The sequence below is a fragment of the Sycon ciliatum genome, chromosome 7 (assembly GCF_964019385.1).
Source record: "Sycon ciliatum chromosome 7, ocSycCili1.1, whole genome shotgun sequence".
Lineage (NCBI taxonomy): Eukaryota > Metazoa > Porifera > Calcarea > Leucosolenida > Sycettidae > Sycon > Sycon ciliatum.
In genome coordinates this window covers 13,050,459-13,072,500 of record NC_088649.1, presented here as the reverse complement: position 1 = coordinate 13,072,500, position 22,042 = coordinate 13,050,459, and the positions used below count along the sequence as shown (strand labels likewise).

Here is a 22,042-nt window from a genome sequence, read left to right as displayed (position 1 = left end):
TCAAACAAATGCGACTACTGACATTACAGCTGGGTCATGTTATAGAGAGGTACGTTGAAATTGAAAGGTGAGCACAAATGGTCAAAATCCGACATTTTCTCACCTTTCTGCCCGTTCGCAGCTCAGAAAATGACAATGACCATCCTCATCTCGTTGTGTAGCTGGACATAGACAAGGGCACCCAGAAAAAGACCCACATTTCTCTAAAGAACTCGCCCACGGCTGCTGAAAGCTGAATAATAACCTATCTCCAAGTTTGGGGCTTTTTACCCGTGAATCTTCACTTTTCGACTAAACTATTCACAGCAGTGCCAAATTTTCTGGGTCCCTGAATGTTGGTGCCTGCGCCCTACAAGCAAACCAAAAATCAAACAAATGCGACTACTGACATTACAGCTGGGTCATGTTATAGAGAGGTACGTTGAAATTGAAAGGTGAGCACAAATGGTTCAAATCGGACATTTTCTCACCTTTCTGCCCGTTTGCAGCTCAGAAAATGACAATGACCATCCTCATCTCGTTGTGTAGCTGGACATAGACAAGGGCACCCAGAAAAAGACCCACATTTCTCTAAAGAACTCGCCCACGGCTGCTGAAAGCTGAATAATACCCTATCTCCAAGTTTGGGGCTTTTTACCCGTGAATCTTCACTTTGCGACTAAACTATTCACAGCAGTGCCAAATTTTCTCGGTCACTGAATGTGGGTGCCTGCGCCCTACAAGCAAACCAAAAATCAAACAAATGCGACTACTGACATTACAGCTGGGTCATGTTATAGAGAGGTGCGTTGAAATTGAAAGGTGAGCACAAATGGTCAAAATCCGACATTTTCTCACCTTTCTGCCCGTTCGCAGCTCAGAAAATGACAAAGACCATCCTCATCTCGTTGTGTAGCTGGACATAGACAAGGGCACCCAGAAAAAGATCCACATTTCTCTAAAGAGATCGCCCACGGCTGCTGAAAGCTGAATAATAACCTATCTCCAAGTTTGGGGCTTTTTACCCGTGAATCTTCACTTTGCGACTAAACTATTCACAGCAGTGCCAAATTTTCTGGCTCACTGAATGTGGGTGCCTGCGCCCTACGAGCAAACCCAAAATCAAACATATGCGACTACTGACATTACAGCTGGCTCATGTTATAGAGAGGTACGTTGAAATTGAAAGGTGAGCACAAATGGTCAAAATCCGACATTTTCTCACCTTTCTGCCCGTTCGCAGCTCAGAAAATGACAATGACCATCCTCATCTCGTTGTGTAGCTGGACATAGACAAGGGCACCCAGAAAAAGACCCACATTTCTCTAAAGAACTCGCCCACGGCTGCTGAAAGCTGAATAATAACCTATCTCCAAGTTTGGGGCTTTTTACCCGTGAATCTTCACTTTGCGACTAAACTATTCACAGCAGTGCCAAATTTTCTGGGTCACTGAATGTGGGTGCCTGCGCCCTACAAGCAAACCAAAAATCAAACAAATGCGACTACTGACATTACAGCTGGCTCATGTTATAGAAAGGTACGTTGAAATTGAAAGGTGAGCACAAATGGTCAAAATCCGACATTTTCTCACCTTTCTGCCCGTTCGCAGCTCAGAAAATGACAATGACCATCCTCATCTCGTTGTGTAGCTGGACATAGACAAGGGCACCCAGAAAAAGACCCACATTTCTTTAAAGAGCTCGCCCACGGCTGCTTAAAGCTGAATAATAACCTATCTCCAAGTTTGGGGCTTTTTACCCGTGAATCTTCACTTTGCGACTAAACTATTCACAGCAGTGCCAAATTTTCTCGGTCACTCAATGTGGGTGCCTGCGCCCTACAAGCAAACCAAAAATCCAACAAATGCGACTACTGGCATTACAGCTGGGTCATGTTATAGAGAGGTACGTTGAAATTGAAAGGTGAGCACAAATGGTCAAAATCCGACATTTTCTCACCTTTCTGCCCGTTCGCAGCTCAGAAAATGACAAAGACCATCCTCATCTCGTTGTATAGCTGGACATAGACAAGGGCACCCAGAAAAAGATCCACATTTCTCTAAAGAGATCGCCCACGGCTGCTGAAAGCTGAATAATAACCTATCTCCAAGTTTGGGGCTTTTTACCCGTGAATCTTCACTTTGCGACTAAACTATTCACAGCAGTGCCAAATTTTCTGGCTCACTGAATGTGGGTGCCTGCGCCCTACGAGCAAACCAAAAATCAAACATATGCGACTACTGACATTACAGCTGGCTCATGTTATAGAGAGGTACGTTGAAATTGAAAGGTGAGCACAAATGGTCAAAATCCGACATTTTCTCATCTTTCTGCCCGTTCGCAGCTCAGAAAATGACAATGACCATCCTCATCTCGTTGTGTAGCTGGACATAGACAAGGGCACCCAGAAAAAGACCCACATTTCTCTAAAGAACTCGCCCACGGCTGCTGAAAGCTGAATAATACCCTATCTCCAAGTTTGGGGCTTTTTACCCGTGAATCTTCACTTTGCGACTAAACTATTCACAGCAGTGCCAAATTTTCTGGGTCACTGAATGTGGGTGCCTGCGCCCTACAAGCAAACCAAAAATCAAACATATGCGACTACTGACATTACAGCTGGGTCATGTTATAGAGAGGTACGTTGAAATTGAAAGGTGAGCACAAATGGTCAAAATCCGACATTTTCTCATCTTTCTGCCCGTTCGCAGCTCAGAAAATGACAATGACCATCCTCATCTCGTTGTGTAGCTGGACATAGACAAGGGCACCCAGAAAAAGACCCACATTTCTCTAAAGAACTCGCCCACGGCTGCTGAAAGCTGAATAATAACCTATCTCCAAGTTTGGGGCTTTTTACCCGTGAATCTTCACTTTACGACTAAACTATTCACAGCAGTGCCAAATTTTCTGGCTCACTGAATGTGGCTGCCTGCGCCCTACAAGCAAACCAAAAATCAAACATATGCGACTACTGACATTACAGCTGGCTCATGTTATAGAGAGGTACGTTGAAATTGAAAGGTGAGCACAAATGGTCAAAATCCGACATTTTCTCACCTTTCTGCCCGTTCGCAGCTCAGAAAATGACAATGACCATCCTCATCTCGTTGTGTAGCTGGACATAGACAAGGGCACCCAGAAAAAGACCCACATTTCTTTAAAGAACTCGCCCACGGCTGCTTAAAGCTGAATAATAACCTATCTCCAAGTTTGGGGCTTTTTACCCGTGAATCTTCACTTTGCGACTAAACTTTTCACAGCAGTGCCACATTTTCTCGGTCACTGAATGTGGGTGCCTGCGCCCTACAAGCAAACCAAAAATCAAACAAATGCGACTACTGACATTGCAGCTGGGTCATGTTATAGAGAGGTACGTTGAAATTGAAAGGTGACCACAAATGGTCAAAATCCGACATTTTCTCACCTTTCTGCCCGTTCGCAGCTCAGAAAATGACAATGACCATCCTCATCTCGTTGTGTAGCTGGACATAGACAAGGGCACCCAGAAAAAGACCCACATTTCTCTAAAGAACTCGCCCACGGCTGCTGAAAGCTGAATAATAACCTATCTCCAAGTTTGGGGCTTTTTACCCGTGAATCTTCACTTTGCGACTAAACTATTCACAGCAGTGCCAAATTTTCTGGGTCACTGAATGTGGGCGCCTGCGCCCTACAAGCAAACCAAAAATCAAACATATGCGACTACTGACATTACAGCTGGCTCATGTTATAGAGAGGTACGTGGAAATTGAAAGGTGAGCACAAATGGTCAAAATCCGACATTTTCTCACCTTTCTGCCCGTTCGCAGCTCAGAAAATGACAATGACCATCCTCATCTCGTTGTGTAGCTGGACATAGACAAGGGCACCCAGAAAAAGACCCACATTTCTCTAAAGAACGCGCCCACGGCTGCTGAAAGCTGAATAATAACCTATCTCCAAGTTTGGGGCTTTTTACCCGTGAATCTTCACTTTGCGACTAAACTATTCACAGCAGTGCCAAATTTTCTGGGTCACTGAATGTGGGTGCCTGGGCCCTACAAGCAAACCAAAAATCAAACATATGCGACTACTGACATTACAGCTGGGTCATGTTATAGAGATAATAATAATAATAATAATAATAATAATACCACAGCACGCGTAATAATATAATTATGTGGGTATAATTATACGTTCCGCTTCTGTCCTATCTCCTATGATCAAATTCCATTATCAAGGTAATTATTAACACGGCGCACTGATGACCTGTGACGCCAGATCATGGATTGTCGGCCAGATTTCTCCATGTAGGCTTGTCCAGAGCGATGGCCCTCACATTCCCCAGCTGACTGCTGCGCTTCAAGTCGATGTTCCTCCTCTGTAAGTCGCTTGTGATGCGCGTCGCAATGGATGTCCTAGGACGTCCACGCCCAGCCTTGGCATCTCCCGCAAAATAGCCCGTCAGCGCGATCCATGGCGGCGCATCCCTGTCCATACGGAGAATATGGCCGGTTAGCTGCCATCTTCTCCTGTCCACGATGTCAGATAGTGGTTCCGTGTTGCACCTCTCATACAGCTCAGTATTTGATATCCTGGCTGGGTAGACTATGCCAATGAGCCGTCGGAGCTGCTTCCGGTGGAAAACGTTAAGCGATTCTGCTTGTGCTGCCGTGAGCCCCCATGCGCCGCAGTTATACAAAAGGACGGGCAGAACCAGGGCATTATACAGGCGGATGCGCCTCTGCTCACTGACCTTCCCACGCCTCAGCCAGAGGCTATACATCCTGCCGTATGCACTCGAAGCGAGGTCTTTCCTCCGCTCCAGGTCCTCACTGTCGCCAATGAGGGACCCTAGCTGCCTGCTGGACCGCCAGGAGTCTGAAGTTGATGTCAGATGCAAGAATTCGGTCTTGGTCTCGTTTACTGTAAGGGACCAATCCCCGAGTTCTGCGCTAATGATGGGGAGGCTTCGCTTCAGCCACTCCTCACTGGTTGAGTACAATGTCACATCATCGGCGTAACCTGTTTCTCCGGGTATGTGACGGTCGGCGAAAGGGCGTTCGGGAAGGTTTGCTCTCACTTGGCGCAGTGCTGCCTCCAGGTAACAAATAAAAAGAACAGGGCTCAAGCCATCTCCCTGGGGGGTGCCGATGGTGCTGAGAAACGGATTGGCAGTTGCCTTTCCTACTTTCACTGATATTTGTGTGTGGAACAGTAGGTGCTGGATCATGCGCACTTCATCGGGGCCAGTCACTAATGCCATGACGTCTAACAGTTTGGTGCGATCGATCGTGTCGAACGCACGGGACATGTCAATCCCCAGCATGTGGCATTCCCAGTTGTATCGAGTCGCCTTGGCCGCAATCCATCGCTGTGTCCATACCACATCTGTTGTACTTCGGCCTTGTCTGAAGCCAGATTGAGTTGGACCAACATAACGAGCAACGTCCTTTGCGATTCGGCAGAGCACTACAAGGGAGAAAACTTTTCGGATGGTGTTCAGGAGGACAATGGGACGCAGGCTAGTCACGGGTCCCCTAGGTTTTTTTGGTTTTTGTAAAGGAATCAATGTGCCAAGTCCGATGAACGATGACATGTCGGCACCCTCTGCTACGCTTTGGTTGATGATGTCTGCCGCTACGATGGATAGCTGTGATGTTCCATACTTCAGTAATTCTCCAGGGACTTTGTCCGGCCCACAAGCCTTTCCGTTTTTGAGTCGTTTCATCGCTGTTTCCACCTCCGCTGGAGACACTGCCACACTTAGCCGGTGAGGGACTGGCTTCTGGATAGCAGCTGATTGATCTCTACAGAATAGATCCTTGAAGTGCTCCGTGACGCGCTCTGCCTTCTGCTTATCTGAAGCCAAAATGTGGCCATCAGCAGAGCTGACCATGATACTGGATGGCTGAGATCCACTTTTCATGGCCGAAGCAGCAAGGAACATCTGTGCTGAGTCAGGTGCCTGCTCCACCTTCTCTGCCAGTCTGTCGAGGCGTTCATTGGCATCCGCCCGCTGAATGGAACGGATCTTGTGCTGTATCTGGTTCCGCTGCCTCTTTAGCTCTGCCAAGGAGTGGCGACCCGACTCTGCAAGAAGCCGAACCTCCCGCTGCTGCTCCGATAGGCGTGCCACTTCCTGGTTGGGCAGAGTTAACCTCCCGGATGTGGATCTGTGCATATGGCCAACACTGCTCTCTGCCGCTTTCAGGGTGCCATTTACTGCGCTGGACCATTTCTGAGATGGAGAATGTTTATGAGTTTCTTCTGAGCAAGGGTTGGTATGGCTGATGGAAACGCTTTCTTTGAGTTTTGCTTTGTAGTCTTGCCTCACCGTGGCGTCCGACGAAAGCCTCCGTACAGCCAATGGACCAACGGACCTCTTTGTTTTTGGGTTTGAGCGATAAGCTTTGAACAATCGTTGGAAATCCATGTCGGCGATGACAATTTTATGGTCGCTTGATGTCAGTGTCCCTGCATACGAGCGAGCACGTTTGATAAGGGGCCTGCAGCGAGCCGGTACTGCGATAAAATCAATCATATTGTATACTCTGCTGATTACACCAGTATCTCTGTTTGTGACTGAGCCAGTCCACGTTGTCCTGTAACGCATGGAATAACGGAAAAGGGTGTTGGCAAGGACAATTTCCCACGAATTTGCCCACTGAACTAGCGCCTGGCCGTTGTTATTCCGCACTCCTTTACCGTATAGACCAATGCAGGGCGTCTTGCTGGTGCCGACTTTGCTGTTAAAATCGCCCAAACCAAACATCAGAGTTCGGCTGTTGGGAGTATTCCATGCTTTAGAGAGGCAGTCGTAGAAATCTTCTCTCAGCGATGGGGTCTTGTCTGCCGACGGGGCTGTGGGTCCATACGCCACAACGAATCTCACATCGACAGAGGTCTCTGAGGAGCTCTTTGCGGGCAGCGAGAAGTCAGCGTAGCCGACTCGGTCCGACAGCTTTTTATGTTTTCTCAGGAATTCGTTGAAATATTTCGACACGGCGAATCCAATTCCTCCGTGGTGACCCGCGTCCTGGCCAAAGCCCACAAGCCTGTATCCGTCGTCGATAGACCTGTCAAACGGCTCAGCAATTTTTAGCTCCTGGAGGCCGCAGACGTCCACTCTGTAGGACAATAGGTCTTTCGCTAGCTGTTGTTTCTTGACATTTGAAGTTAGGCCGCGTACATTGAACGTTGCAATTCTCGCTTTAGCGAGGGTCGGTGAACTACGAGCCAGCATGCTACAGGCTGGCATTTCTCACAAGGATAAGCGTTGACAGAGATAGGTAGAGTAGAAGGATGAAGAAGAGAGACAGGAGAGAAAGGGAGAGAGAGAGAAAAAGAACGCTGAGCAGTCAGCCCAACACCAGTTATAGAGAGGTACGTTGAAATTGAAAGGTGAGCACAAATGGTAAAAATCCGACATTTTCTCACCTTTCTGCCCGTTCGCAGCTCAGAAAATGACAATGACCATCCTCATCTCGTTGTGTAGCTGGACATAGACAAGGGCACCCAGAAAAAGACCCACATTTCTCTAAAGAACTCGCCCACGGCTGCTGAAAGCTGAATAATAACCCATCTCCAAGTTTGGGGCTTTTTACCCGTGAATCTTCACTTTGCGACTAAACTATTCACAGCAGTGCCAAATTTTCTGGGTCACTGAATGTGGGTGCCTGCGCCCTACAAGCAAACCAAAAATCAAACAAATGCGACTACTGACATTACAGCCGGATCATGTTATAGAGAGGTACGTTGAAATTGAAAGGTGAGCACAAATGGTCAAAATCCGACATTTTCTCACCTTTCTGCCCGTTCGCAGCTCAGAAAATGACAATGACCATCCTCATGTCGTTGTGTAGCTGGACATAGACAAGGGCACCCAGAAAAAGACCCACATTTCTCTAAAGAACTCGCCCACGGCTGCTGAAAGCTGAATAATAACCCATCTCCAAGTTTGGGGCTTTTTACCCGTGAATCTTCACTTTGCGACTAAACTATTCACAGCAGTGCCAAATTTTCTGGGTCACTGAATGTGGGTGCCTGCGCCCTACAAGCAAACCAAAAATCAAACAAATGCGACTACTGACATTACAGCCGGGTCATGTTATAGAGAGGTACGTTGAAATTGAAAGGTGAGCACAAATGGTCAAAATCCGACATTTTCTCACCTTTCTGCCCGTTCGCAGCTCAGAAAATGACAATGACCATCCTCATCTCGTTGTGTAGCTGGACATAGACAAGGGCACCCAGAAAAAGACCCACATTTCTCTAAAGAACTCGCCCACGGCTGCTGAAAGCTGAATAATAACCTATCTCCAAGTTTGGGGCTTTTTACCCGTGAATCTTCACTTTGCGACTAAACTATTCACAGCAGTGCCAAATTTTCTGGCTCACTGAATGTGGGTGCCTGCGCCCCACAAGCAAACCAAAAATCAAACATATGCGACTACTGACATTACAGCTGGCCCATGTTATAGAGAGGTACGTTGAAATTGAAAGGTGAGCACAAATGGTCAAAATCCGACATTTTCTCACCTTTCTGCCCGTTCGCAGCTCAGAAAATGACAATGACCATCCTCATCTCGTTGTGTAGCTGGACATGGACAAGGGCACCCAGAAAAAGACCCACATTTCTCTAAAGAACTCGCCCACGGCTGCTGAAAGCTGAATAATACCGTATCTCCAAGTTTGGGGCTTTTTACCCGTGAATCTTCACTTTGCGACTAAACTATTCACAGCAGTGCCAAATTTTCTGGCTCACTGAATGTGGGTGCCTGCGCCCTACAAGCAAACCAAAAATCAAACAAATGCGACTACTGACATTACAGCTGGGTTATGTTATAGAGAGGTCCGTTGAAATTGAAAGGTGAGCACAAATGGTCAAAATCCGACATTTTCTCACCTTTCTGCCCGTTCGCAGCTCAGAAAATGACAATGACCATCCTCATCTCGTTGTGTAGCTGGACATAGACAAGGGCACCCAAAAAAAGACCCACATTTCTCTAAAGAACTCGCCCACGGCTGCTGAAAGCTGAATAATAACCTATCTCCAAGTTTGGGGCTTTTTACCCGTGAATCTTCACTTTGCGACTAAACTATTCACAGCAGTGCCAAATTTTCTGGCTCACTGAATGTGGGTGCCTGCGCCCTATAAGCAAACCAAAAATCAAACAAATGCGACTACTGACATTACAGCTGGGTCATGTTATAGAGAGGTCCGTTGAAATTGAAAGGTGAGCACAAATGGTCAAAATCCGACATTTTCTCACCTTTCTGCCCGTTCGCAGCTTAGAAAATGACAATGACCATCCTCATCTCGTTGTGTAGCTGGACATAGACAAGGGCACCCAGAAAAAGACCCACATTTCTCTAAAGAGCTCGCCCACGGCTGCTGAAAGCTGAATAATAACCTATCTCCAAGTTTGGGGCTTTTTACCCGTGAATCTTCACTTTGCGACTAAACTATTCACAGCAGTGCCAAATTTTCTGGGTCACTGAATGTGGGTGCCTGCGCCCTACAAGCAAACCAAAAATCAAACATATGCGACTACTGACATTACAGCTGGCTCATGTTATAGAGAGGTACGTTGAAATTGAAAGGTGAGCACAAATGGTCAAAATCCGACATTTTCTCACCTTTCTGCCCGTTCGCAGCTCAGAAAATGACAATGACCATCCTCATCTCGTTGTGTAGCTGGACATAGACAAGGGCACCCAGAAAAAGACCCACATTTCTCTAAAGAACTCGCCCAAGGCTGCTGAAAGCTGAATAATAACCTATCTCCAAGTTTGGGGCTTTTTACCCGTGAATCTTCACTTTGCGACTAAACTATTCACAGCAGTGCCAAATTTTCTGGCTCACTGAATGTGGGTGCCTGCGCCCTACAAGCAAACCAAAAATCAAACATATGCGACTACTGACATTACAGCTGGCCCATGTTATAGAGAGGTACGTTGAAATTGAAAGGTGAGCACAAATGGGCAAAATCCGACATTTTCTCACCTTTCTGCCCGTTCGCAGCTCAGAAAATGACAATGACCATCCTCATCTCGTTGTGTAGCTGGACATAGACAAGGGCACCCAGAAAAAGACCCACATTTCTCTAAAGAACTCGCCCACGGCTGCTGAAAGCTGAATAATACCCTATCTCCAAGTTTGGGGCTTTTTACCCGTGAATCTTCACTTTGCGACTAAACTATTCACAGCAGTGCCAAATTTTCTGGCTCACTGAATGTGGCTGCCTGCGCCCTACAAGCAAACCAAAAATCAAACAAATGCGACTACTGACATTACAGCCGGGTCATGTTATAGAGAGGTACGTTGAAATTGAAAGGTGAGCACAAATGGTCAAAATCCGACATTTTCTCACCTTTCTGCCCGTTCGCAGCTCAGAAAATGACAATGACCATCCTCATCTCGTTGTGTAGCTGGACATAGACAAGGGCACCCAGAAAAAGACCCACATTTCTCTAAAGAACTCGCCCACGGCTGCTGAAAGCTGAATAATAACCTATCTCCAAGTTTGGGGCTTTTTACCCGTGAATCTTCACTTTGCGACTAAACTATTCTTAGCAGTGCCAAATTTTCTGGGTCACTGAATGTGGGTGCCTGCGCCCTACAAGCAAACCAAAAATCAAACATATGCGACTACTGACATTACAGCTGGCTCATGTTATAGAGAGGTACGTGGAAATTGAAAGGTGACCACAAATGGTCAAAATCCGACATTTTCTCACCTTTCTGCCCGTTCGCAGCTCAGAAAATGACAATGACCATCCTCATCTCGTTGTGTAGCTGGACATAGACAAGGGCACCCAGAAAAAGACCCACATTTCTCTAAAGAACTCGCCCAAGGCTGCTGAAAGCTGAATAATAACCTATCTCCAAGTTTGGGGCTTTTTACCCGTGAATCTTCACTTTGCGACTAAACTATTCACAGCAGTGCCAAATTTTCTGGCTCACTGAATGTGGGTGCCTGCGCCCTACAAGCAAACCAAAAATCAAACATATGCGACTACTGACATTACAGCTGGCCCATGTTATAGAGAGGTACGTTGAAATTGAAAGGTGAGCACAAATGGGCAAAATCCGACATTTTCTCACCTTTCTGCCCGTTCGCAGCTCAGAAAATGACAATGACCATCCTCATCTCGTTGTGTAGCTGGACATAGACAAGGGCACCCAGAAAAAGACCCACATTTCTCTAAAGAACTCGCCCACGGCTGCTGAAAGCTGAATAATACCCTATCTCCAAGTTTGGGGCTTTTTACCCGTGAATCTTCACTTTGCGACTAAACTATTCACAGCAGTGCCAAATTTTCTGGGTCACTGAATGTGGGTGCCTGCGCCCTACAAGCAAACCAAAAATCAAACAAATGCGACTACTGACATTACAGCCGGGTCATGTTATAGAGAGGTACGTTGAAATTGAAAGGTGAGCACAAATGGTCAAAATCCGACATTTTCTCACCTTTCTGCCCGTTCGCAGCTCAGAAAATGACAATGACCATCCTCATCTCGTTGTGTAGCTGGACATAGACAAGGGCACCCAGAAAAAGACCCACATTTCTCTAAAGAACTCGCCCACGGCTGCTGAAAGCTGAATAATAACCTATCTCCAAGTTTGGGGCTTTTTACCCGTGAATCTTCACTTTGCGACTAAACTATTCACAGCAGTGCCAAATTTTCTGGGTCACTGAATGTGGGTGCCTGCGCCCTACAAGCAAACCAAAAATCAAACATATGCGACTACTGACATTACAGCTGGCTCATGTTATAGAGAGGTACGTTGAAATTGAAAGGTGACCACAAATGGTCAAAATCCGACATTTTCTCACCTTTCTGCCCGTTCGCAGCTCAGAAAATGACAATGACCATCCTCATCTCGTTGTGTAGCTGGACATAGACAAGGGCACCCAGAAAAAGACCCACATTTCTCTAAAGAACTCGCCCAAGGCTGCTGAAAGCTGAATAATAACCTATCTCCAAGTTTGGGGCTTTTTACCCGTGAATCTTCACTTTGCGTCTAAACTATTCACAGCAGTGCCAAATTTTCTGGCTCACTGAATGTGGGTGCCTGCGCCCTACAAGCAAACCAAAAATCAAACATATGCGACTACTGACATTACAGCTGGCTCATGTTATAGAGAGGTACGTTGAAATTGAAAGGTGAGCACAAATGGGCAAAATCCGACATTTTCTCACCTTTCTGCCCGTTCGCAGCTCAGAAAATGACAATGACCATCCTCATCTCGTTGTGTATCTGGACATAGACAAGGGCACCCAGAAAAAGACCCACATTTCTCTAAAGAACTCGCCCACGGCTGCTGAAAGCTGAATAATAACCTATCTCCAAGTTTGGGGCTTTTTACCCGTGAATCTTCACTTTGCGACTAAACTATTCACAGCAGTGCCAAATTTTCTGGGTCACTGAATGTGGGTGCCTGCGCCCTACAAGCAAACCAAAAATCAAACATATGCAACTACTGAAATTACAGCTGGCTCATGTTATAGAGAGGTACGTTGAAATTGAAAGGTGAGCACAAATGGTCAAAATCCGACATTTTCTCACCTTTCTGCCCGTTCGCAGCTCAGAAAATGACAATGACCATCCTAATCTCGTTGTGTAGCTGGACATAGACAAGGGCACCCAGAAAAAGACCCACATTTCTCTAAAGAACTCGCCCACGGCTGCTGAAAGCTGAATAATACCCTATCTCCAAGTTTGCGGCTTTTTACCCGTGAATCTTCACTTTGCGACTAAACTATTCACAGCAGTGCCAAATTTTCTGGGTCACTGAATGTGGGTGCCTGCGCCCTACAAGCAAACCCAAAATCAAACAAATGCGACTACTGACATTACAGCTGGGTCATGTTATAGAGAGGTCCGTTGAAATTGAAAGGTGAGCACAAATGGTCAAAATCCGACATTTTCTCACCTTTCTGCCCGTTCGCCGCTTAGAAAATGACAATGACCATCCTCATCTCGTTGTGTAGCTGGACATAGACAAGGGCAACCAGATAAAGACCTACATTTCTCTAAAGAGCTCGCCCACGGCTGCTGAAAGCTGAATAATAACCTATCTCCAAGTTTGGGGCTTTTTACCCGTGAATCTTCACTTTGCGACTAAACTATTCACAGCAGTGCCAAATTTCCTGGCTCACTGAATGTGGGTGCCTGCGCCCTACAAGCAAACCAAAAATCAAACATATGCGACTACTGACATTACAGCTGGCTCATGTTATAGAGAGGTACGTTGAAATTGAAAGGTGAGCACAAATGGTCAAAATCCGACATTTTCTCACCTTTCTGCCCGTTCGCAGCTCAGAAAATGACAATGCCCATCCTCATCTCGTTGTGTAGCTGGACATAGACAAGGGCACCCAGAAAAAGACCCACATTTCTCTAAAGAACTCGCCCACGGCTGCTGAAAGCTGAATAATACCCTATCTCCAAGTTTGGGGCTTTTTACCCGTGAATCTTCACTTTGCGACTAAACTATTCACAGCAGTGCCAAATTTTCTGGCTCACTGAATGTGGCTGCCTGCGCCCTACAAGCAAACCAAAAATCAAACATATGCGACTACTGACATTACAGCTGGCTCATGTTATAGAGAGGTACGTTGAAATTGAAAGGTGAGCACAAATGGTCAAAATCCGACATTTTCCCAGCTTTCTGCCCGTTCGCAGCTCAGAAAATGACAATGACCATCCTCATCTCGTTGTGTAGCTGGACATAGACAAGGGCACCCAGAAAAAGACCCACATTTCTCTAAAGAACTCGCCCACGGCTGCTGAAAGCTGAATAATAACCTATCTCCAAGTTTGGGGCTTTTTACCCGTGAATCTTCACTTTGCGACTAAACTATTCACAGCAGTGCCAAATTTTCTGGGTCACTGAATGTGGGTGCCTGCGCCCTACAAGCAAACCAAAAATCAAACATATGCGACTACTGACATTACAGCTGGCTCATGTTATAGAGAGGTACGTTGAAATTGAAAGGTGAGCACAAATGGTCAAAATCCGACATTTTCTCACCTTTCTGCCCGTTCGCAGCTCAGAAAATGACAATGACCATCCTAATCTCGTTGTGTAGCTGGACATAGACAAGGGCACCCAGAAAAAGACCCACATTTCTCTAAAGAACTCGCCCACGGCTGCTGAAAGCTGAATAATACCCTATCTCCAAGTTTGGGGCTTTTTACCCGTGAATCTTCACTTTGCGACTAAACTATTCACAGCAGTGCCAAATTTTCTGGCTCACTGAATGTGGGTGCCTGCGCCCTACAAGCAAACCAAAAATCAAACATATGCGACTACTGACATTACAGCTGGCCCATGTTATAGAGAGGTACGTTGAAATTGAAAGGTGAGCACACATGGTCAAAATCCGACATTTTCTCACCTTTCTGCCCGTTCGCAGCTCAGAAAATGACAATGACCACCCTAATCTCGTTGTGTAGCTGGACATAGACAAGGGCACCCAGAAAAAGACCCACATTTCTCTAAAGAACTCGCCCACGGCTGCTGAAAGCTGAATAATACCCTATCTCCAAGTTTGGGGCTTTTTACCCGTGAATCTTCACTTTGCGACTAAACTATTCACAGCAGTGCCAAATTGTCTGGGTCACTGAATGTGGGTGCCTGCACCCTACAAGCAAACCAACAATCAAACAAATGCGACTACTGACATTACAGCTGGGTCATGTTATAGAGAGGTACGTTGAAATTGAAAGGTGACCACAAATGGTCAAAATCCGACATTTTCTCACCTTTCTGCCCGTTCGCAGCTCAGAAAATGACAATGACCATCCTCATCTCGTTGTGTAGCTAGACATAGACAAGGGCACCCAGAAAAAGACCCACATTTCTCTAAAGAGCTCGCCCACGGCTGCTGAAAGCTGAATAATAACCTATCTCCAAGTTTGGGGCTTTTTACCCGTGAATCTTCACTTTGCGACTAAACTATTCACAGCAGTGCCAAATTTTCTGGGTCACTGAATGTGGGTGCCTGCGCCCTACAAGCAAACCAAAAATCAAACAAATGTGACTACTGACATTACAGCCGGGTCATGTTATAGAGAGGTACGTTGAAATTGAAAGGTGAGCACAAATGGTCAAAATCCGACATTTTCTCACCTTTCTGCCCGTTCGCAGCTCAGAAAATGACAATGACCATCCTCATCTCGTTGTGTAGCTGGACATAGACAAGGGCACCCAGAAAAAGACCCACATTTCTCTAAAGAACTCGCCCACGGCTGCTGAAAGCTGAATAATAACCTATCTCCAAGTTTGGGGCTTTTTACCCGTGAATCTTCACTTTGCGACTAAACTATTCACAGCAGTGCCAAATTTTCTGGCTCACTGAATGTGGGTGCCTGCGCCCCACAAGCAAACCAAAAATCAAACATATGCGACTACTGACATTACAGCTGGCCCATGTTATAGAGAGGTACGTTGAAATTGAAAGGTGAGCACAAATGGGCAAAATCCGACATTTTCTCACCTTTCTGCCCGTTCGCAGCTCAGAAAATGACAATGACCATCCTCATCTCGTTGTGTAGCTGGACATAGACAAGGGCACCCAGAAAAAGACCCACATTTCTCTAAAGAACTCGCCCACGGCTGCTGAAAGCTGAATAATACCCTATCTCCAAGTTTGGGGCTTTTTACCCGTGAATCTTCACTTTGCGACTAAACTATTCACAGCAGTGCCAAATTTTCTGGGTCACTGAATGTGGGTGCCTGCGCCCTACAAGCAAACCAAAAATCAAACATATGCGACTACTGACATTACAGCTGGCTCATGTTATAGAGAGGTACGTTGAAATTGAAAGGTGAGCACAAATGGTCAAAATCCGACATTTTCTCACCTTTCTGCCCGTTCGCAGCTCAGAAAATTACAATGCCCATCCTCATCTCGTTGTGTAGCTGGACATAGACAAGGGCACCCAGAAAAAGACCCACATTTCTTTAAAGAACTCGCCCACGGCTGCTGAAAGCTGAATAATACCCTATCTCCAAGTTTGGGGCTTTTTACCCGTGAATCTTCACTTTGCGACTAAACTATTCACAGCAGTGCCAAATTTTCTGGGTCACTGAATGTGGGTGCCTGCGCCCTACAAGCAAACCAAAAATCAAACAAATGTGACTACTGACATTACAGCCGGGTCATGTTATAGAGAGGTACGTTGAAATTGAAAGGTGAGCACAAATGGTCAAAATCCGACATTTTCTCACCTTTCTGCCCGTTCGCAGCTCAGAAAATGACAATGACCATCCTCATCTCGTTGTGTAGCTGGACATAGACAAGGGCACCCAGAAAAAGACCCACATTTCTCTAAAGAACTCGCCCACGGCTGCTGAAAGCTGAATAATAACCTATCTCCAAGTTTGGGGCTTTTTACCCGTGAATCTTCACTTTGCGACTAAACTATTCACAGCTGTGCCAAATTTTCTGGCTCACTGAATGTGGGTGCCTGCGCCCCACAAGCAAACCAAAAATCAAACATATGCGACTACTGACATTACAGCTGGCCCATGTTATAGAGAGGTACGTTGAAATTGAAAGGTGAGCACAAATGGTCAAAATCCGACATTTTCTCACCTTTCTGCCCGTTCGCAGCTCAGAAAATGACAATGACCATCCTCATCTCGTTGTGTAGCTGGACATAGACAAGGGCACCCAGAAGAAGACCCACATTTCTCTAAAGAACTCGCCCACGGCTGCTGAAAGCTGAATAATACCCTATCTCCAAGTTTGGGGCTTTTTACCCGTGAATCTTCACTTTGCGACTAAACTATTCACAGCAGTGCCAAATTTTCTGGGTCACTGAATGTGGGTGCCTGCGCCCTACAAGCAAACCAAAAATCAAACATATGCGACTACTGACATTACAGCTGGCTCATGTTATAGAGAGGTACGTTGAAATTGAAAGGTGAGCACAAATGGTCAAAATCCGACATTTTCTCACCTTTCTGCCCGTTCGCAGCTCAGAAAATGACAATGACCATCCTCATCTCGTTGTGTAGCTGGACATAGACAAGGGCACCCAGAAGAAGACCCACATTTCTCTAAAGAACTCGCCCACGGCTGCTGAAAGCTGAATAATACCCTATCTCCAAGTTTGGGGCTTTTTACCCGTGAATCTTCACTTTGCGACTAAACTATTCACAGCAGTGCCAAATTTTCTGGGTCACTGAATGTGGGTGCCTGCGCCCTACAAGCAAACCAAAAATCAAACATATGCGACTACTGACATTACAGCTGGCTCATGTTATAGAGAGGTACGTTGAAATTGAAAGGTGAGCACAAATGGTCAAAATCCGACATTTTCTCACCTTTCTGCCCGTTCGCAGCTCAGAAAATTACAATGCCCATCCTCATCTCGTTGTGTAGCTGGACATGGACAAGGGCACCCAGAAAAAGACCCACATTTCTCTAAAGAACTCGCCCAAGGCTGCTGAAAGCTGAATAATAACCTATCTCCAAGTTTGGGGCTTTTTACCCGTGAATCTTCACTTTGCGACTAAACTATTCATAGCAGTGCCAAATTTTCTGGCTCACTGAATGTGGGTGCCTGCGCCCTACAAGCAAACCAAAAATCAAACATATGCGACTACTGACATTACAGCTGGCTCATGTTATAGAGAGGTACGTGGAAATTGAAAGGTGAGCACAAATGGTCAAAATCCGACATTTTCTCACCTTTCTGCCCGTTCGCAGCTCAGAAAATGACAATGACCATCCTCATCTCGTTGTGTAGCTGGACATAGACAAGGGCACCCAGAAAAAGACCCACATTTCTCTAAAGAACTCGCCCAAGGCTGCTGAAAGCTGAATAATAACCTATCTCCAAGTTTGGGGCTTTTTACCCGTGAATCTTCACTTTGCGACTAAACTATTCACAGCAGTGCCAAATTTTCTGGCTCACTGAATGTGGGTGCCTGCGCCCTACAAGCAAACCAAAAATCAAACATATGCGACTACTGACATTACAGCTGGCCCATGTTATAGAGAGGTACGTTGAAATTGAAAGGTGAGCACAAATGGGCAAAATCCGACATTTTCTCACCTTTCTGCCCGTTCGCAGCTCAGAAAATGACAATGACCATCCTCATCTCGTTGTGTAGCTGGACATAGACAAGGGCACCCAAAAAAAGACCAACATTTCTCTAAAGAACTCGCCCACGGCTGCTGAAAGCTGAATAATACCCTATCTCCAAGTTTGGGGCTTTTTACCCGTGAATCTTCACTTTGCGACTAAACTATTCACAGCAGTGCCAAATTTTCTCGGTCACTGAATGTGGGTGCCTGCGCCCTACAAGCAAACCAAAAATCAAACAAATGCGACTACTGACATTACAGCTGGGTCATGTTATAGAGAGGTCTGTTGAAATTGAAAGGTGAGCACAAATGGTCAAAATCCGACATTTTCTCACCTTTCTGCCCGTTCGTAGCTTAGAAAATGACAATGACCATCCTCATCTCGTTGTGTAGCTGGACATAGACAAGGGCAACCAGATAAAGACCCACATTTCTCTAAAGAGCTCGCCCACGGCTGCTGAAAGCTGAATAATAACCTATCTCCAAGTTTGGGGCTTTTTACCCGTGAATCTTCACTTTGCGACTAAACTATTCACAGCAGTGCCAAATTTTCTGGGTCACTGAATGTGGGTGCCTGCGCCCTACAAGCAAACCAAAAATCAAACATATGCGACTACTGACATTACAGCTGGCTCATGTTATAGAGAGGTACGTTGAAATTGAAAGGTGAGCACAAATGGTCAAAATCCGACATTTTCTCACCTTTCTGCCCGTTCGCAGCTCAGAAAATGACAATGCCCATCCTCATCTCGTTGTGTAGCTGGACATAGACAAGGGCACCCAGAAAAAGACCCACATTTCTCTAAAGAACTCGCCCACGGCTGCTGAAAGCTGAATAATACCCTATCTCCAAGTTTGGGGCTTTTTACCCGTGAATCTTCACTTTGCGACTAAACTATTCACAGCAGTGCCAAATTTTCTGGGTCACTGAATGTGGGTGCCTGCGCCCTACAAGCAAACCAAAAATCAAACATATGCGACTACTGACATTACAGCTGGCTCATGTTATAGAGAGGTACGTGGAAATTGAAAGGTGACCACAAATGGTCAAAATCCGACATTTTCTCACCTTTCTGCCCGTTCGCAGCTCAGAAAATGACAATGACCATCCTCATCTCGTTGTGTAGCTGGACATAGACAAGGGCACCCAGAAAAAGACCCACATTTCTCTAAAGAACTCGCCCAAGGCTGCTGAAAGCTGAATAATAACCTATCTCCAAGTTTGGGGCTTTTTACCCGTGAATCTTCACTTTGCGACTAAACTATTCACAGCAGTGCCAAATTTTCTGGCTCACTGAATGTGGGTGACTGCGCCCTACAAGTAGGCACTTCAGTCACGTGACACGACCTGTCAAAAAGTGCTAACGCTGAATCGCGTACATGCGTGGCACCACGGAAAGGCGCATGCATAGATCGATCTGTAGCTGCACGGAATCTGCGCAGGGCCTTCTCGTGTGGCGCAGCGTGTAGCTGAGGCCCTCAGCTTTCGTTTGAGCCCACATACGTCATGATGCGGCAATTTTTTGAACTCACGTACAGTTCGAGTAAAATCGGCAAGGATTTTTCGGGCATTTCACTTGATTGCACGCATTTGCCATGTAGCTCATCGTCTTCAGCGTCGTATTTCCTTTCGGAATCAGTTGTCCTCGTTTGTCCAACACTTTGCGCATTGCTGCGCAAGAAGAAATAATGCGAGGTGTTATTAAAAGCGAGCCGCGGCAGGCGTCCTCCCGGCAGTAGTCCTTGTTCGTCGGAGCCCATGCGCATGGCTGCGCAAGAAGAAAAATTAATATTGCCAGGTATTATTGGAGTCGCATCGGAGCAGTCGTCCTCTCCTGCAGGCAACGAGTAGGACAGTATATACTTCGGCGACTGGACCAAGAGAGCTGACATCAAAACGGCCTGCTTGGAACAAATCGTCAGCTGATCAGCAGGTGGCTTCCAGCGACCAAGAAAAGCATTGACGGTGATATAATACCAAGAATCCAGCACACACTCTATGCACAAAATCTCTCATGCTGGAGTTGCTGAAGTTTCAGTAGTCCCAAACATTTGCAAACGATGTTCTACATGTAATAGTTTGTCATTTCTTTCCGTCAAATACTCTGTAAAATTCTAGTTTGCTCCGTCTGTGGCTCATTGTTCTTCTGTACTCATCACCACGTCAGTACTGTACATGTAGCAACAATGTGTTCTGGCACTGAATTATTGTAGTTACTTTATCTTACCTCAAAGTCTCATCTTATGCTTTTCCAAAGGCTTCTCTGCACTGTTTTCATGCTGTTGCGATGGAGTTGCTATGGAGTTGCCATGGTGACCACACCCGATATCTTCGTCTGAGCTGCCGGACGGATGAAAAATGCGAAGTTTTTCCAAACCATGCTGTTTCTGCATTCATCTGGTTATTTTGACCTGCTTCGAGCGAGCCTGGAATTTTGCCACTATAGACACTGAAGCAAGTCCTACCAATTTCTGATATGCTGCTGGTGCCGTCGAAATACTGAAATTGCCGTTATTCAATTCTCCGACTTTGGATGGCTATATCTCTGTGCCAAGTTATTCTTTTTGCTTCAAATTTTCTGTGGAGTCTTCCTAAACCTATCTGAATCGGATACAAGAAAGAAATACGAGTATTTCTGGTTTTGAAAAAACCGCCTGAAGTGCCTACTACAAGCAAACCAAAAATCAAACATATGCGACTACTGACATTACAGCTGGCCCATGTTATAGAGAGGTACGTTGAAATTGAAAGGTGAGCACAAATGGGCAAAATCCGACATTTTCTCACCTTTCTGCCCGTTCGCAGCTCAGAAAATGACAATGACCATCCTCATCTCGTTGTGTAGCTGGACATAGACAAGGGCACCCAGAAAAAGACCCACATTTCTCTAAAGAACTCGCCCACGGCTGCTGAAAGCTGAATAATACCCTATCTCCAAGTTTGGGGCTTTTTACCCGTGAATCTTCACTTTGCGACTAAACTATTCACAGCAGTGCCAACTTTTCTGGGTCACTGAATGTGGGTGCCTGCGCCCTACAAGCAAACCAAAAATCAAACAAATGCGACTACTGACATTACAGCCGGGTCATGTTATAGAGAGGTACGTTGAAATTGAAAGGTGAGCACAAATGGTCAAAATCCGACATTTTCTCACCTTTCTGCCCGTTCGCAGCTTAGAAAATGACAATGACCATCCTCATCTCGTTGTGTAGCTGGACATAGACAAGGGCAACCAGATAAAGACCCACATTTCTCTAAAGAGCTCGCCCACGGCTGCTGAAAGCTGAATAATAACCTATCTCCAAGTTTGGGGCTTTTTACCCGTGAATCTTCACTTTGCGACTAAACTATTCACAGCAGTGCCAAATTTTCTGGGTCAATGAATGTGGGTGCCTGCGCCCTACAAGAAAACCAAAAATCAAACATATGCGACTACTGACATTACAGCTGGCTCATGTTATAGAGAGGTACGTGGAAATTGAAAGGTGAGCACAAATGGTCAAAATCCGACATTTTCTCACCTTTCTGCCCGTTCGCAGCTCAGAAAATGACAATGCCCATCCTCATCTCGTTGTGTAGCTGGACATAGACAAGGGCACCCAGAAAAAGACCCACATTTCTCTAAAGAACTCGCCCACGGCTGCTGAAAGCTGAATAATACCCTATCTCCAAGTTTGGGGCTTTTTACCCGTGAATCTTCACTTTGCGACTAAACTATTCACAGCAGTGCCAAATTTTCTGGCTCACTGAATGTGGGTGCCTGCGCCCTACAAGCAAACCAAAAATCAAACATATGCGACTACTGACATTACAGCTGGCTCATGTTATAGAGAGGTACGTTGAAATTGAAAGGTGACCACAAATGGTCAAAATCCGACATTTTCTCACCTTTCTGCCCGTTCGCAGCTCAGAAAATGACAATGCCCATCCTCATCTCGTTGTGTAGCTGGACATAGACAAGGGCA

The 22,042-nt window shown here is 45.9% G+C and overlaps 2 long non-coding RNA genes across 2 annotated transcripts in view; both read right to left on the bottom strand.

Annotated features, from left to right (window-relative positions):
• The window catches only part of LOC135820714 (uncharacterized), a 283,499-nt gene extending 274,203 nt beyond the window's left edge, over window positions 1-9,296 (bottom strand). Inside the window, exon 1 of the long non-coding RNA XR_010554184.1 lies at window positions 9,237-9,296. This is a non-coding gene — a long non-coding RNA (uncharacterized LOC135820714). The remainder of the gene's footprint in view (window positions 1-9,236) is intronic.
• A 4,342-nt stretch (window positions 9,297-13,638) lies between these two features.
• Window positions 13,639-21,297, bottom strand: LOC135820600 (uncharacterized). The gene is made up of 2 exons (XR_010554130.1): window positions 21,232-21,297; window positions 13,639-13,698 (listed from the first exon to the last, which is right to left on the bottom strand). It is a non-coding gene; the product is annotated as an uncharacterized LOC135820600 (long non-coding RNA).
• Between the last annotated feature and the right edge of the window lie 745 nt (window positions 21,298-22,042).